Source organism: Bacillus rossius, assembly GCF_032445375.1.
Source record: "Bacillus rossius redtenbacheri isolate Brsri chromosome 4 unlocalized genomic scaffold, Brsri_v3 Brsri_v3_scf4_1, whole genome shotgun sequence".
NCBI lineage: Eukaryota > Metazoa > Arthropoda > Insecta > Phasmatodea > Bacillidae > Bacillus > Bacillus rossius.
The window spans coordinates 3,883,574-3,898,533 of record NW_026962010.1 but is presented as its reverse complement, the minus strand read 5'-3'; positions in this window follow the sequence as shown (position 1 = coordinate 3,898,533).

Sequence of the window (14,960 nt, the reverse complement as noted above, 5' to 3'; positions counted from 1 at the left end):
ATCAAATTTCAATCGGAATGGAATCAGATCTCGCCCCCTCCTCAAAGCACCTCTTGCTCCCGTCCTCATCCGTCATCTGAGATGCGTGCTGCCGAAAGCAGGCGAGAGGTTTGCTCAATAAAGCTCCGATGCCGTCTCCCGTCGCCGCAGATTAATGTGTTTTTTTTTTTCCCCGACGTCGCCGAGGAAGAGGAGCAGATCGCCTCGCCTCCACTCCCGGCATCAGCTCCCGCGATTACTTCTTGGAGGTTCCCCACTTGCGCTAAGCCGGGCAGCCGCAGCTGCTTCATTCGCAGTGCACGCTGAGCGAGATGTGATTTTAAATTAATAGAAGAAGTGAAATAAACCAGTTCATACATTTGCCATGGAAAAAAAATTGGTTGTCCGTAAAGTCGGTTTACGGACGATAGTTTTACCGTGACAACGTCATAACAAAACATTGATGAAATGATTGCATACTTTTATGAATAAAATTGAATCAATTTTATTGAATTATCACTATTTTGTATGGATGCAAAGAAGGAGTGAAATGAAATCTACAATTTAATTGATAAATTTACTTTTATTTGAACTCCTTAATTCAAATATGTTTATTACTTTAACGAAGAGATTATTTTATCTATAACATTTATACATGTTTGCTATTTAACTTCTTCCAATCAGTGTTATTCTGTTAAGGATAGGACGATGATAGGAAAAGTAGGAAACGAATGGGAGTGTTTCAAGTTTAATTTGCCTCGATAAATTCAAATCGATGGTTGTTCCAATCGTGTGGAAGAGAGATAGATGCGGCGCAAGCGTACAATGAGCTTAACGGGACACAGCGCAACGGGACAATGTGCGTAGCGGGACACTACCTCGTGCGTGCAGCCGGCGTTCATCGATTTATTAGACGTTGTCACGTCAAAAATTTAAGAATGCAGAATAATAAACCGTGGAAAACGCAGCGAACAGATGGGTCCAGCGATGAAACTTAACAGGTATCGTGGACAACACAACGATGCCAGCACAGACGAACACAAGTAGGTTTCCTATGACAAAAACAGTTTCGACGGAATTCTCGTGCTGTCTGATATTAAAAGTTTCACTGTGTTTCTTTGTGTTGTCGCTGTGCAGTCCATAATACCAGTTTAGTTTCATCTTTGGGTCCATCTGTTCACTGTGTTTTACAGAGTTTCTTAATTCGCATTATTGGAAATTTCACATGGCATACAATGCAAAAATTACAAACTTTACTTTACTTCAACATCATATTGTGTTTATGTTCACATAAATCCACTTAAAGAACCTCGACTTAGTAAAGTCGGTATTCATAATCCACAAGACTCGAATAGTAATTTGTGTTTTGAATTAATTGTATCTTAACTATCGCCATGTGGCGTTTGTGAATAAAAGTATGTTCTCAGAATCTCTTGTGTTGTGGCTCATGAGCGCACTTGCATTTTTATCGTCCTTAAATCTTAGACTTGTACCTTTGTTCAAATAACCAAGATCTTCAGTAAAATAACTTGACTCTCAAATATTTCCAGCAATAAAGTGAATTTTATTTGTAACTTGTTGTGGTTTTTTTCTGATGGAAGAGAAGGGCTCTATAATATTTTTTTTCTAACAAGCTACGAAAACCCGTAATCTATTTGCGTACAAACGTATGTGATGATACTGCAGCGCGCAATTAGCTAATTAGCAATTACTACGTTTGTTATTATGTGCGAACGATGCACCAATGTAATATGTTTGGTTAATTGTATTTCTGTGCATTGCATAGCATATTTTCAGACAGATAATTGTCTGTATAATCCTATATATTTGTTGTATTCACAGAATTTTACTCAAATATTAATTAAAATCCTACGTGCAGCTTTTTATAAGCGTGTTTGAGTAACAGACACAAATATTAAACTATGGAAATAAATGGTTTCATAAGCAATTTATACTATCTTGTTTTAAGTTTTATTCAAAGGAATAAATTTTATATTTAGTATACTTAAAGAATAAATTTCAAAAACTTAAAGGTTTAGTTACAGGATATCCATAAATGAATGTTCCAGTTATAAAGTATAATAGTATCAACTGTAAGCGTTGTGATAAGTTGGTTCAAGGTCACAATTAAAGAGTAACTCAGTTTTAGATAAGCGCATGCATTGTTGTTTTTTCTCTTGCAGCGCCACCTACGCAAATTGAAGAATCCTGAGCTAAAGCGTTTGATGTTCTGCAATATGCTAAGAGTGAATGTGTAATTTCAGTTCAAAGTGCGTTTTATTTAGGGATTAATTGTGATCCCTCACGTGGCAAAAACATCCGCTGGTGTTATAGGCAATTCTGAACGACCGGATGTGTGTGTAAAGGGGAAATCTGGCCTCCACATTCACCAGACATAACGCCGTGTGATTTTTTTTTTATTTGGGGCTTTATAAAAGATCGTGTCTACTTTCCGCTGCTACCTAATCATTTGCCAGAGTTGAGACACAGAATTGTCAACAAAAGTGTGGAAATAATTTGACTTAAGGTTGGATGTGTGCCGTATAACTAAAGGTGAGCCTATTAAACATTTTTTTGAGTAATACTAGGTTATTTACCTTGAATTTGATGTATAATTTATTGTAAATAGTCTAAATTAAAGTGTTATTAATATACCATTGAAACTGGGACATTATTTTATGGGCATTCTGTATATGAAATAAATAAAACATGATGTGGACAGCTGGAAATAAATAACAAAAAAAAACTTTACATGAAATGAAAACGGAAAGATGTAAATGGAAACCCATTTCTTCGCTGCTAACGTTGCACCTCGTAAGGAATACTGAAATATTCAAAAACCCCGGGGTCCTGCCCTGACAGGTGTTTGTACTCCTCTGTTCCGGCCATACTGGGGGGGGGGGGTGAAAAACAGTTCTCCTCGTACTCATTTCACAGTGTGACAACATGTCTCGTTGGCGCTCGCTTGTTGTTTCCATCTCAATGGCCGCTGACGCAACTCCGTCTTCTCGCAAACCGCCTTATGGTTAGTTACTCTGTCACTCCCGTGCCATTTATCCTGCGAAACAATGTTATACATTTTTACCATTTATTCACTTATAACGCTAGTTACGAATCATCCAGTTATCTTAGTAAACTTGCACATATATTCGTTGATTTACGATAACCGTAAAAAAAATTCGTTATATTACACATATACAAATGTCTTGTTATCTCGAAAAACTACTACTGTTGGTGTAATTGTACACAAATGTATCTAGAAACCCAAACTGTGCTACAATTTCGGTAAAAAAAAAACACTAATGTTCTTTTTTTATTACAGTAACTAACGTGTTTAATAAACCGTTTGGGAATTTATATCAAATTACAAATAACGTGCAACGAAGCGTCAGGTTTTTTGGTCAAGACAGTACTTGTAGAATCACAACGCCTCGTTGTAAAAGTGCAAATAATTTGTCAAAGAAATTTTTTCTGCTACGAAGGAACTGCAAATAAATATAATGTATTTTTGCAATTTACACAGTAAGAACCCAAAATAAGTTTCGATGGCCTTCAGGATGGACTGCACATACCCCTGTACACTCGGGAAAATAACGCCAGTTCCTTTGCTGCCGACTTGTAAGTCGTCTCAGCTGGTTTGTCTGTGATTCAATCCTTCTTTGGTTGAGGGTTTACAACTGGTTGAGATTCGTCCAGATGACCAGTAAGCCAATAGCATAATTATCTAAGAGGTATATGTGTTTGAATTCTATCCTATCACCGAATGAATCCGCGAATTTTGCAGGTCTCTACTTATTAGTGTGCACGATGGTTAAGACGCTAGACTCAGTGCCACAGGTTGTTAGTTTGATAATCCGCTAATCCACACAGGTTGTTATAAGTGTTTACTTATACAAATAAAGGTGTTAGAACTAAAACCGCGCCGAAGTACACGTTTATCGATAATAAGGTTATGAACGAGAGAGCCCAGACCATGGTGCCAGGTTCGGAGCTGGCTGGCGGCCCTGCACGGCCACTGACGTCACGCGCCGTGCCACGTGCCGTCCACTGACGTAAGGCATGCCACGCGTGCCTGGCTGGATTACAAGGGTCCTCGCTACCCCCTCCCCCCTCCGCACCCGCCGCATCGTCCTTCCTCGACGCTGTTATCCATCGCTGAGCAGCTTTGTGAATTCCGCAGGCCACCGCGTGGAGTGGCGCGAATAAACACCGCCTTTCTAGATGTTTCGGGCGTCGGGTCGGCCCGGGATGACGCGACTGGTCACGGCCGCTCTCGTATGTTCGAGGACACCTCAAGTACTTTAGCAGCGACGCCGGTCTCCGCGGGAGTTCCGAGCGAGTTCCGAGAGTTCGGAGAGTTTTGGAGAGTTCCGCGAGTGAGGGGAAGTGCGACATCGGCGAAGAGGGTGAGAGACACGATTAAGAGTGGTGCGACGCGGAGTGACGGGATCGAGAGAGTGCAACCGAGTGGCGCGAGACTGTGTGTGTGGACAGGCGCGGGGTGAGGGGCGAACCACTGAGCCTAGCTCCAGTGAGGAGCACGAACTGTGGAACTTGACAGACATCAAGTGACTTGCGAATAAACATTTTAAAGTGCCAGTGATTGTTGGTCGGAAATGTTTAAGTACAATTATGTATTAGTAATGAAAATATTAGTACCTAATTAAAAAACTGTAATAAAACATAATTGGACTATCCCTTACGAACCCAATTCTTCCAACATAGGTTGTAACAATACTAAAAGCTACAAGCAAATAAATATTTTTTGGAAGTAGACCAAATTAAAGTGTTCATTGCCAATGTAAATTTACTTAACGATAAAGTAAAATTAACTCACAATTGTGGTAAATATACACATGCATACAAATGTAAATATATGCATTATAAAGTTAAACAATTACCACTATCTATGCCATATTTACCTATCCACTTCAATTGTACAGGGTGTCCATAAAAGTATATCCTAGTTTACATGATTTAATATAACAGTTTAATTTTAGACTATTTACGGCAAATCATACGTCAAATTGAAGGTATGTTGACCTATATATTCTTGCATATGTTCCAAAGGCGCACCTTTAGTTATACGGCACACATCCAACTTAATTCCAATCCTTCCCGCATTTTGGATAAACAAGTATGGAGTATTGGAAGCAATTGCCTCTTCAAATCTGTGTCCCCCTCTGGCCAATCATTAGGTAGCGGCGGAACGTAGACCCAAGGAAAAATTGCTTGGAGTTATGACAGGTGAACGTGGAAGCCATTACGAACAATGCAACAGTCATCTGGCTTTAAAGCATTTTGTAACTGTAACCGGTATGAACTTAAATTACAGATTCGCTATTAGCAAATTGCAGAACACAAAACGCTCTGCGCCAAGGAGTCGCCATTTTGCGTAGGTAGCGCTCTAAGCGGGAAAACAACAAAGCAGTATTTGCGCATGCACTTATTCAAAACTGTTTAAGTTTCTCTTTGATTGCGACCTTGAACCAAAACTCTACAACTCTTACAGTTGATACCTACTACCTATTTGGCTTACCTAGGAAACCTAGGACACCTAGGAAAATGATCAAGCTGATGTTGAATTTATTTTGTATAATATACATACAAAAATGGTAACTTTTCTACTCCATTTCCTGAAATCCCACATTTTTGGGGGTGAAAATATAGTTTGCTTTTATTTCTCTCAAACAAATTATCATTATATCTCCGAAGCTTATAAAGCGAGAGATAAGAAACTAACGAAAAATAACATAGCTAAAGGGTAACGGATTGTGATTTTATTTTTTAATTTTTCGAAATTCAACCACGAAGGTCGTGAAAATGAAGTAATGTTTGTTTTATATCTCTTATTTCATATCTAAGGGAGTAAAAAAGGTTAGTTTTATAATAAACTCTCATATTTACGAATCAAATTTGCTGATATTAAAATTTTTGGTATTAATAATAAAAAATAAATCATTAAACTTCTTTTCAGAGTTTTCCAAACTTACATCCCTACAAATCTACTGAAAGAAAAGGTAAGAAAAAAAGCACGAAATAAATGTACAAGGAATTACTACTTTATTTTTCGAAATCGGACGTATTGGATGGTGAAATGAGGTAAGACGTGTCTATAAAAAAATCATATTTATTAAGCTAATCAAACCGTGTGTAAGGTATTGAATATACTTCTATATTTGAAGTGTTGGATGTTTGTAACTCAATTTCGTCTTTACTATAGAACCAATTTCGATGAATTAGCGGAATAGTTGAACCTACATATTCGATTGAAACACAGGGCGCTTTTCATTCAATAAAAAAGTAGTTCCTTGTAAATAGCCCTTAAATAAAAATAACTTAGAACAACGCGGGCTGCAATATCAAGCGTGTGAGAAGCGAGTATTAATTTAATATTGCATATGTAGGTATGCGTATGGGAGAGTTCAATTTTGCTTATGATAAAAGTTTCAATAAACATTTCGTTTTTTTGTTGTTTTTTTAAATAACCATTAATTTTTTGGCTTACCACTGTACTGCAAGTTTCATTTCCACATCAGCGACGTAGATAGTAAACCTAGCGAAGCGCATCATACATTTACTACTTTCCGAGTTCGAAAGCAATTCGCGTCGGCTTGACGCTTGCGATATTCATTTTCATCTGGTATCCGGTTGACGTCTTGTCACTCGCCGTAACGTTCGAAGCGAGAGATGCGAAAATTTCAGTTGCCGTTCCTGCTCCGGGATTGACGCGAGCCAATGGGAGTTCGAGACGGGAGATGCCAGCGCTAGACGGCAGTCAAGCCAGCGCTAGACGGCAGTCAAGCCAGCGCTAGACGGCAGTCAAGCCCGTCTGTCGGAAGGTAATCTCGACGCAGCGCGGCCGTTCCTCCTCTGCCGATGAAGACGTGGCTGAATGAATATTTTACAACCGTCTTGGACTTCGTCCCGTATTTCCCTCTTCAAGAGTGCCTGGATTGCTGATTTTTTTTGACGTGACAACGTCTAATAAATCGATGAATACCGGCTGCACGCACGAAAAAGTGCCCCGTTACGCACATTGTCCCGTTACGCTGTGTCCCGTTACGCTCATTGTACGCTTGCGCCGCATCTATCTCTCTTCCAGTCGATTGGAACAACCATCGATTTGACTTTTTCGAAGCACATTAAACTTGAAACACTCCCATTCGTTTCCTACTTTTCCTATCATCGTCCTATCCTTAACAGAATTACACAGATTGGAAGAAGTTAAATAGCAAACATGTATAAAAGTTATAGTTAAAATAATCTCTTCGTTAAAGTAATAAACATATTTGAATTAATGAGTGCAAATAAAAGTAAATTTATCAATTAAATTGTAGATTTCATTTCACTCCTTCTTTGTATCCATACAAAATAGTGATAATTCAATAAAAAATGATTCAATTTTATTCATAAAACTATGCAATAATTTCATCAATGTTTTGTTATGACGTTGTCACGTTAAACTATCGTCCGTAAACCGACTTTACAGACAACCAAATTTTTTTTCCTTAAAAAATCGTTTGGCGAACATTAATTATTATTTTTAAGACTAACCAAATACAGTATGTCCATAAAAGAATATCCTAGTTATAAATTTTATTAATATCAACTGTGAGCACCATAGGGTGTTGGTTCAAGGTCACAATTAAAATGTAACTCAAGCAGTTTTTAGATAAGCGCATGCGCTGCTTTGATATTTTTTTTTCGCAAAAGTGCGACTCCTGACATAAAAAAGTTTTGTGTTCTGAAGTGTGCGAAGAGTGAATATGTAATTTCAGTTCAACATGCGTTTCGTTTAAATTTTATTTGTGGTACACTACGTAGCAAAAACATCCGCCGAGGTATAGGCAGTTCGAAAAGACCGGATGTGTTCGTAAAGACCGGATGTGTTCGTAAAGAGAAAAGCTGGCCTCCACGACACAGCAGACTGGAGATTCTCATTTCATAAATAACAGATTGTATATGAGGTTAAGTCATAGGAACTTAAAAAAAAGGCCACTGACATGTTCTTGTCTTAACTGAATAATCTGTGGCCTTGCAACAATTCTAATTGTAGAGATTCCAACATTTGTAAAATATGTTTTTAGTGTTTTTTGCAGAATCTTCGCGATTGAACGCTTAAAATAGTTTTTATATCAAATTGTTCATTTTTTGAGCCTGTAACCTCATTAATATATCACTGACGTTTCGGTCGACATTGCAGTCGCCATCATCAGGGTAGCGTTACCTACTGATCTCTAGTCTCTCCTAGATTCTTGTCTGTCGGTAGGGTATTTGTACGAGTAGGTAACTCTACTCTGATGATGGCGTATGCAACGTCGCCCGAAACGTCGGTGATATATTCGCCTTGGACGCGGCTACAACCCAGAAGCTAAGCTACTTCAGACAATGGCCGCGAAATCCTGCGATATTTATTAGAACTATAATATCAAATTTTACTCTAATATCTGGCAATAAGATCAATTAATATCTGGTTTTTCTTATACTTCTAATATTTAAATACAGGACATTGAAAACGTTATTTTTAAATGTTCTATCAAATTCGGAACAATCAAGACAGTCGCACGTGACAATGTCTCCATGAAATGATTGTGAAAAATTCACTCATATGAAAAACATCAAACTTACACCGAATTTACAAGATCTGACGGACGTCTGATTCTTGTGGCTGGTTTCTCCTCCTTTCTTCTTGCGTATATTTGCGCATCGCGTACCCACGCAAATTTTAAATTGTAATTTTTGTGCTTCCTTTAGAAGATAAATTATTGTAGTTTGTGAGATGTCCGTTTATAAAAATCATATTTGCATGAAATATTGTATCAACTTCTGAGGCAAATAGTGTTATGTTTTCTTTAAATTTCTGTCACCACTGGTAGCTTTTCTGTCGGAACAGCCGTTGGGCAAGTATCGGCCTAGGCTGGTATCTTCGGCTGCTGTGTAGTCTGCAAGCAACTTGGACATCCTTATCGCCCACGAGACTACGTCAACAGTCGTAGCGATTACTCTTACTACTGCCTCTTGTCTCAGTCATTCTAACCATTTCAATTTTCAATTATCGGCTGTACGTTCAAGTTCGTTTACTCTTTCTTCTAGCTTATTGACCGGCCCTTTTTTTTAATTCTTTTCTTGAATAATTTTTGTGGTCACACGAAACTCCTCAAATTGTTCGAAAATAAATATAATACTGTTTTCCAAGGATTACATTTCTTGAACAACTCTTTGGAGAGCCAGGAACTGGTAATGCATTTATGGCCCTTGTTCCATTAGAAGTTTCACATAGACAAACCATTCCTTGCTGCTTACCTTAAGAGCTTTGCAATTTTCTCAATTTCCATGTGTCTTTTTTTTATCCAAGTTTTCGAAGGTATTCTGCAGTTTTCAAATATGTGCACTGAACGTGCAAATAATTTTCACGAATTCCAAAGCATTCAATAACGATATCTTTCACATTTTCCGCCTCCAGACACGTTAGACATTTAACACACTCTTCTTGCATTATTAATCAACTATTTATTTGATGGAAATACACGAACACAAAATGTATAAATACTATTTTTAACACTTATACTAGGCGCAACACTTCGCGTTTGAACGGACCAACCGCCAACACGTCTGCGCTCGACTGCGGTCTGTACTGAACTATGACTAAGTTTTCAGTGGGTACAGTGTAATGGAAAAAAATGTCACAACACAAATCAAGGATAACGGATACGACATCGGTCATGGCCAGAACCATCTCGGGATATGACTGTAGTGATAAAAGCCAAAGGCGTAGTCAGGAAGGGAGGGGTGAGGAAAGGGCTACGAACCCCCCCCCCCCCTATTTTTTCTAAAGAAACTCATCGACCAGCTTTAAAAAGAAAAACAAAATGTATGGCTAAATTAATGGCCACAGAATACGCAAAATTATCGAGTAAATAGCCTTCTCTTTGAACGCGCGTGTATTATGACACAATCATAAGCAGTAAGTAGTACCTACATAGTGTAAGGATCTACCGTTTATAAAAGTTTCGTTTCATTTTAAAAAAATTTACGTTTTGAAAAGAAAAAAAGTCATCAGATAGCCACAAAAATGCGTATTCTGTGGGAGGAACAATAGGCGAGGGGGGGAGGGGAATTACCTATTTCGTATCACTCACCTCAGACCCAACAAAAACAGGCCTATCAGAAATGTGTTCTTGTTGTATCTTCATAAGCCCCGTTCCCCTTCCCGTAGTTCTCTCCCGCAAGTCCTGGCCACGCCCCGTGATCGAAGCAAATCACGAGGAACCTCCGCCTCGCTGGTCGCCCCGGGATTCGAACCCGCGGCGGGGCGGGCTCAGGTGGCTGTAAGGGTCTCTCCGGCGCCCTGCCAGCCGGGGAACTTGGTGACTAACGAGTGTTGGGAATTACGCCTCTTCAAACACCGCGGCGCTTCTCGCGTAAGCTCGGGCGCTTCCCCCCACCCCCCTTCAAGGGGAGGGTCGCTGCGTCGTGACTGAGCACGAGCAAAGTTCGGAGCGAGACCTTCTTCACTGCGCTCCGTCGATCGCACGGCATAACCTCGGCTTCATTAACTTCAGACTGGCTCACGAAGGCAAGTGCCTGTGTAAGCATGGGCTAATTAAACACACACACACGTGTATATGTACTCAAGTCGAAAAATTACGGCTACTGTTTTATTTTCGGGACAAAAAGGGTGTCATTTTAGGTTTGATTTAACGAAACGTGAGTCAATAATTTCAGAAATAATTACAAAATTATAGGCGGCGAACCTCTATGCATATGTGTTAAAGTAAATGGTGGGGCGTTGCATGGCGATTATGTGAAAACGTGAAGTAGATATATATAGTGAACTGAAAATTTCAGTAAAAAACTTTTTTCTTGCTAGTTTATTTCTTTCGATGGCCAAACGGGGCTTAAGCTACGAATATCCATCGTGTGTAGATGTGTGTGTGTATATATATCTTAATTCAAGCCTATAGCTATATATAATCTGATTCTTGGAAACGGCTCCAAACGATTTTCATGACATTTAGAATGCAGGGGGTTTCGGGGGTGATAAATCGCTCTAGCTTGGATTCATTTTTAGAAAATATCGTTTTATCCGTGTTTTCAATAATCAACTTTATCGATAATCAAATTAAACATAATGACTATTCCTGACATCTATTGGCGAGTAATAATACCGTTTTTTTAAATTGGGAGCAACTAACTTCTTTAGGCCTAATATCTTTGAACGAGCAATTCTTGTATATAGGTATAATCTGAATCTCGGAAACGGCTCCAACGATTTTTATGAAATTTTGTATGCAGGGGGTTTCGGGGGCGATAAATCGGTCTAGCTAGGATTCATTTTTAGAAAATTTCGTTTTATCTGTGTTTTCAATAATAAACTTTATCGATAATCAACTTAGACATAAATGACTCTTCCTGACATGTATTGGCGAGTAATAATACCATTTTATTTTTAATTGGGAGCAACTAACTGCTTAAACGACACAACAACACTAAAGCTACTCCAGTAGATGGCGTTTTTAAGTAACACTATGCCAATGAGTGTTTGGTTTGAGGTTATACCAAGAAAATCATTTGTTTACTTATATCATTTGTGTCTTTTTACTCATGTGTTCATTTAAAAATGCCTAAATGATCTTTGAAAAAAACGCTTATTATTATATCGGTAAGATCGAAAAATATTTTTCATATTTCATCATTTCATCAGTATGTAATTAGTATTTAAATATAATTTCCGAAAAACACAATATACAAAAAAAAGAAAATACCGAGCAAAGCTCTGTCATCCAGGTAGCCTACTATATAATACTAGCTGAGTCGTTGGAATATTTCGCACTGTATCGTGAACAAACACAGAAAAGTTATATAATAATGTGAAAATAAGTAAATGCAAATATTTATTAATGAAAAATATATTATTTGGAAGAAAAGTAATAAAATATCAGTCTTATTGTAAAAAATCATTATCTATGTTCACAATATGTTTAATTGTAAAGCATTTAAAAAGTAGACATTTAAAATATTGATACTGCCTTTGAAAAAAGAGGTGATTTTTTTATAAATTTTTCAATTCACAAAACTTCTTTGGAAACAGTGTTAGCAGTTATATTGTGATAATCGTTGACTTTTCGACCGTATGTATCTTGAATGCAAACACAAATATCATTGAATTTACGACCTCGTGAAAAAACCACGTATAATTTTCCATGCGAAAAAACCGGTTCTGGTAAATACCATGATTTATAACGCTTTGCATTGATTTAATGGTGATTGTTTTGCGTGATGGATTACACTTTCATATAGAATTAAAAACATCTAACAGCTGCCATGTTAGTTAAACAGATTGTTATGGCACCTCCTACATTTCAGTCGAATATATTTTCGTTAGGAATGCCATCAACAGACCAGGAACTGAAAATTTTCGTAGGTTCAACGACATATTGTAGGTTGGACTCCACAGTTCTGTCAACAGTCGGGAAATGTCACTCGAAAGACGTCTCATCCTGGTTGCCCGCGATTCAATACTTTTTTCGTTACGGGTCTCTCATTACTCAGACCACTCCGCGTAAACTGGGAGTCAGGCTGGCTTGCACAGTCGTGACTTGAGGCAAAGTAAAGTATTTCTCCATTTGATAAACCTGGAACGTTTTTGCTTGGATTTTACTTACCTGACTCTGCAAACGGCCCTAATTCTTTGAGCCCTGTGATTTCGCGGTATAGTTTTCACTATCATATTCATACTCTGCGAATGGTAAACCGTTCATTGGCTATCGTTTGTGTTGACTCGAGCCGCAATTCTTCGCACACCCAAGAGATGTACATAATGTGTCTTTAGCTAGAGATTCACTATAGGTCCCCGCCTACCTGGGAACAAACATGGCGTTCAGTGCTTTTGAAGAAATCTTGCGATTTGTAAACTGCTCATGATATCGAAGTGATGTCCGTTTACGAAAAGTATTTAAGAATGCGCTGAGTATCTCCGTGTGCTCCTGATTATTCTTGCCAATATTATGATGGTTTTCTCCGTGTGCTCCTGATTATTCTTGTCAATATTTTGATGGTTTTTCCCGTGTTCTTGCAATCATTCCTGTGGTTTCTTGAAATGTTTCTGACTATTCTGAGAAACCGCTCTCTGCATGGATTTTTTTTTTTGTCTAATGAGACATGTCATTTTATTTGGAGTTACATTTAATTCGATAATTTCTGCTACTAAATCAAAACTTGCAATATTTTTATCAGGTGGAATTAAAAAATATCATTACTCAGTCAAATTAATATTACGCCATGAGACATCTGTGGAGCACCAACATGCAAGACGAACTTCCTTTTCCTTGGAGTCTAGCGAATCCATCCTTCTTTTGCGATCGTTAGTGAGCATCCCGCATCCCGCATAAAAGAACTAAATATTATTTACCTGCAAGCAACATGTGGCGACATCTGTTGTTGAAAAGCAGACTACATGCATAAAGTACATTTGCATGAGATATATTAATTCTCGCTGATGAAATATGAAAAAATTTATATTTAAGTATTGGATCTAATTTAAAACACTCAATTGGTATCTGGCATTAGTCTCAGTAACTAATATGAATTCCGATTTGGGATCTGACGCTGTATCGAAAGAACATAGGTGTAAGTTTTGCAGTAAAGAGTTTATCTTGAGAAAGAATAAAAGACAACACGAGAAGAATGACTGTGTTAAAAATCCACTGCACAATATGATAAGTTGTGTTCGATGTAGCAAGTCGTTTACGCGGAGAGAGAGCCTAAAAAGACATGGCAGAACTTGTAGCGCCAAGCCTGCGTACAAGCTAGAGGACAACGATGAATCTACTAGCCTAAGGAAGAGTGATCTGCATTACGACAATAATTTTCTTGGCTCTTCCGATCTCGACAAAGAACTCAAATTGAAGGAGGTTGATGATTTACGGAAGAATGAAGACAATGGAAGAATCCTTAACGAAAAAAGTGAGAATATATTCCAGCCGAATTCAAGTAGATCTTTCCTACTTTGTAAAAATGATGGACTCCTAAGAAGGAAGCACGAAGACGATGCAGACACTTCAACATCATACACATCGAATTATTACGGTAAATTGGGTGAAGACGATTTCTTCCACGGTGATTGTTACAGTGACTCTGAGGCTGTTGACAAAGACATAGACTATGATGAAGCACCTAAAGCTGCCAAGATCGAAGAATGTGACGGTGTCCTGAGAACGAAACGATGGAAACGACGTGATATATTAAATAAATCTAATCAAGCTTGTGATGATCACCGTCTCAAACATGAAAGTTACCCTGAGGTTGGTGTTAAAACGGGAGACACCAGAGATCATAATATTTATTATAAAGGTGCAAGGAAGATGGTGGTACAAGAGAATGATTACACATCATGGAAAGATCCAAACATATTGGTTGACCGGCTAAGACTTCTACATGGTTCGCTTTGTGCAGGAAACTATTCGTGCATCAAAGAAATATCCTTCATACTCAAGGAACCGAGGAATGCTGGCTACATACAATAATGGCTTGTTTTACTTGCATTTGTATAATGTAAAGCAAGATAATAATTAATTTAAAATAGAAGAATTTAATGTTTTTATTTCGTGTATTCTGATTTCTAACTAAACTTAGATCTCGTAACTTGTGCTTCCTTTCTGCCTTTTTTTTTTTTTTGTTGATGGAGCTTCCAAATGTGCTGCCTTTTCGATGATGGTGCTTCCAAATGTGCTGCCTTTTCGATGATGGTGCTTCCAAATGTGCTGCCTTTTCGATGATGGTGCTTCCAAATGTGCTGCCTTTTCGTTGTCGGTGCTTCCAAATGTGCTGCATTTCGTTGTCGGTGCTTCCAAATGTGCTGCCTTTTCGTTGCCGGTGCTTCCAAATGTGCTGCCTTTTCGTAGTCGGTGCTTCCAAATGTGCTGCCTTTTCGTTGTCGGTGCTTCCAAATGTGCTGCCATTTCGTTGTCGGTGCTTCC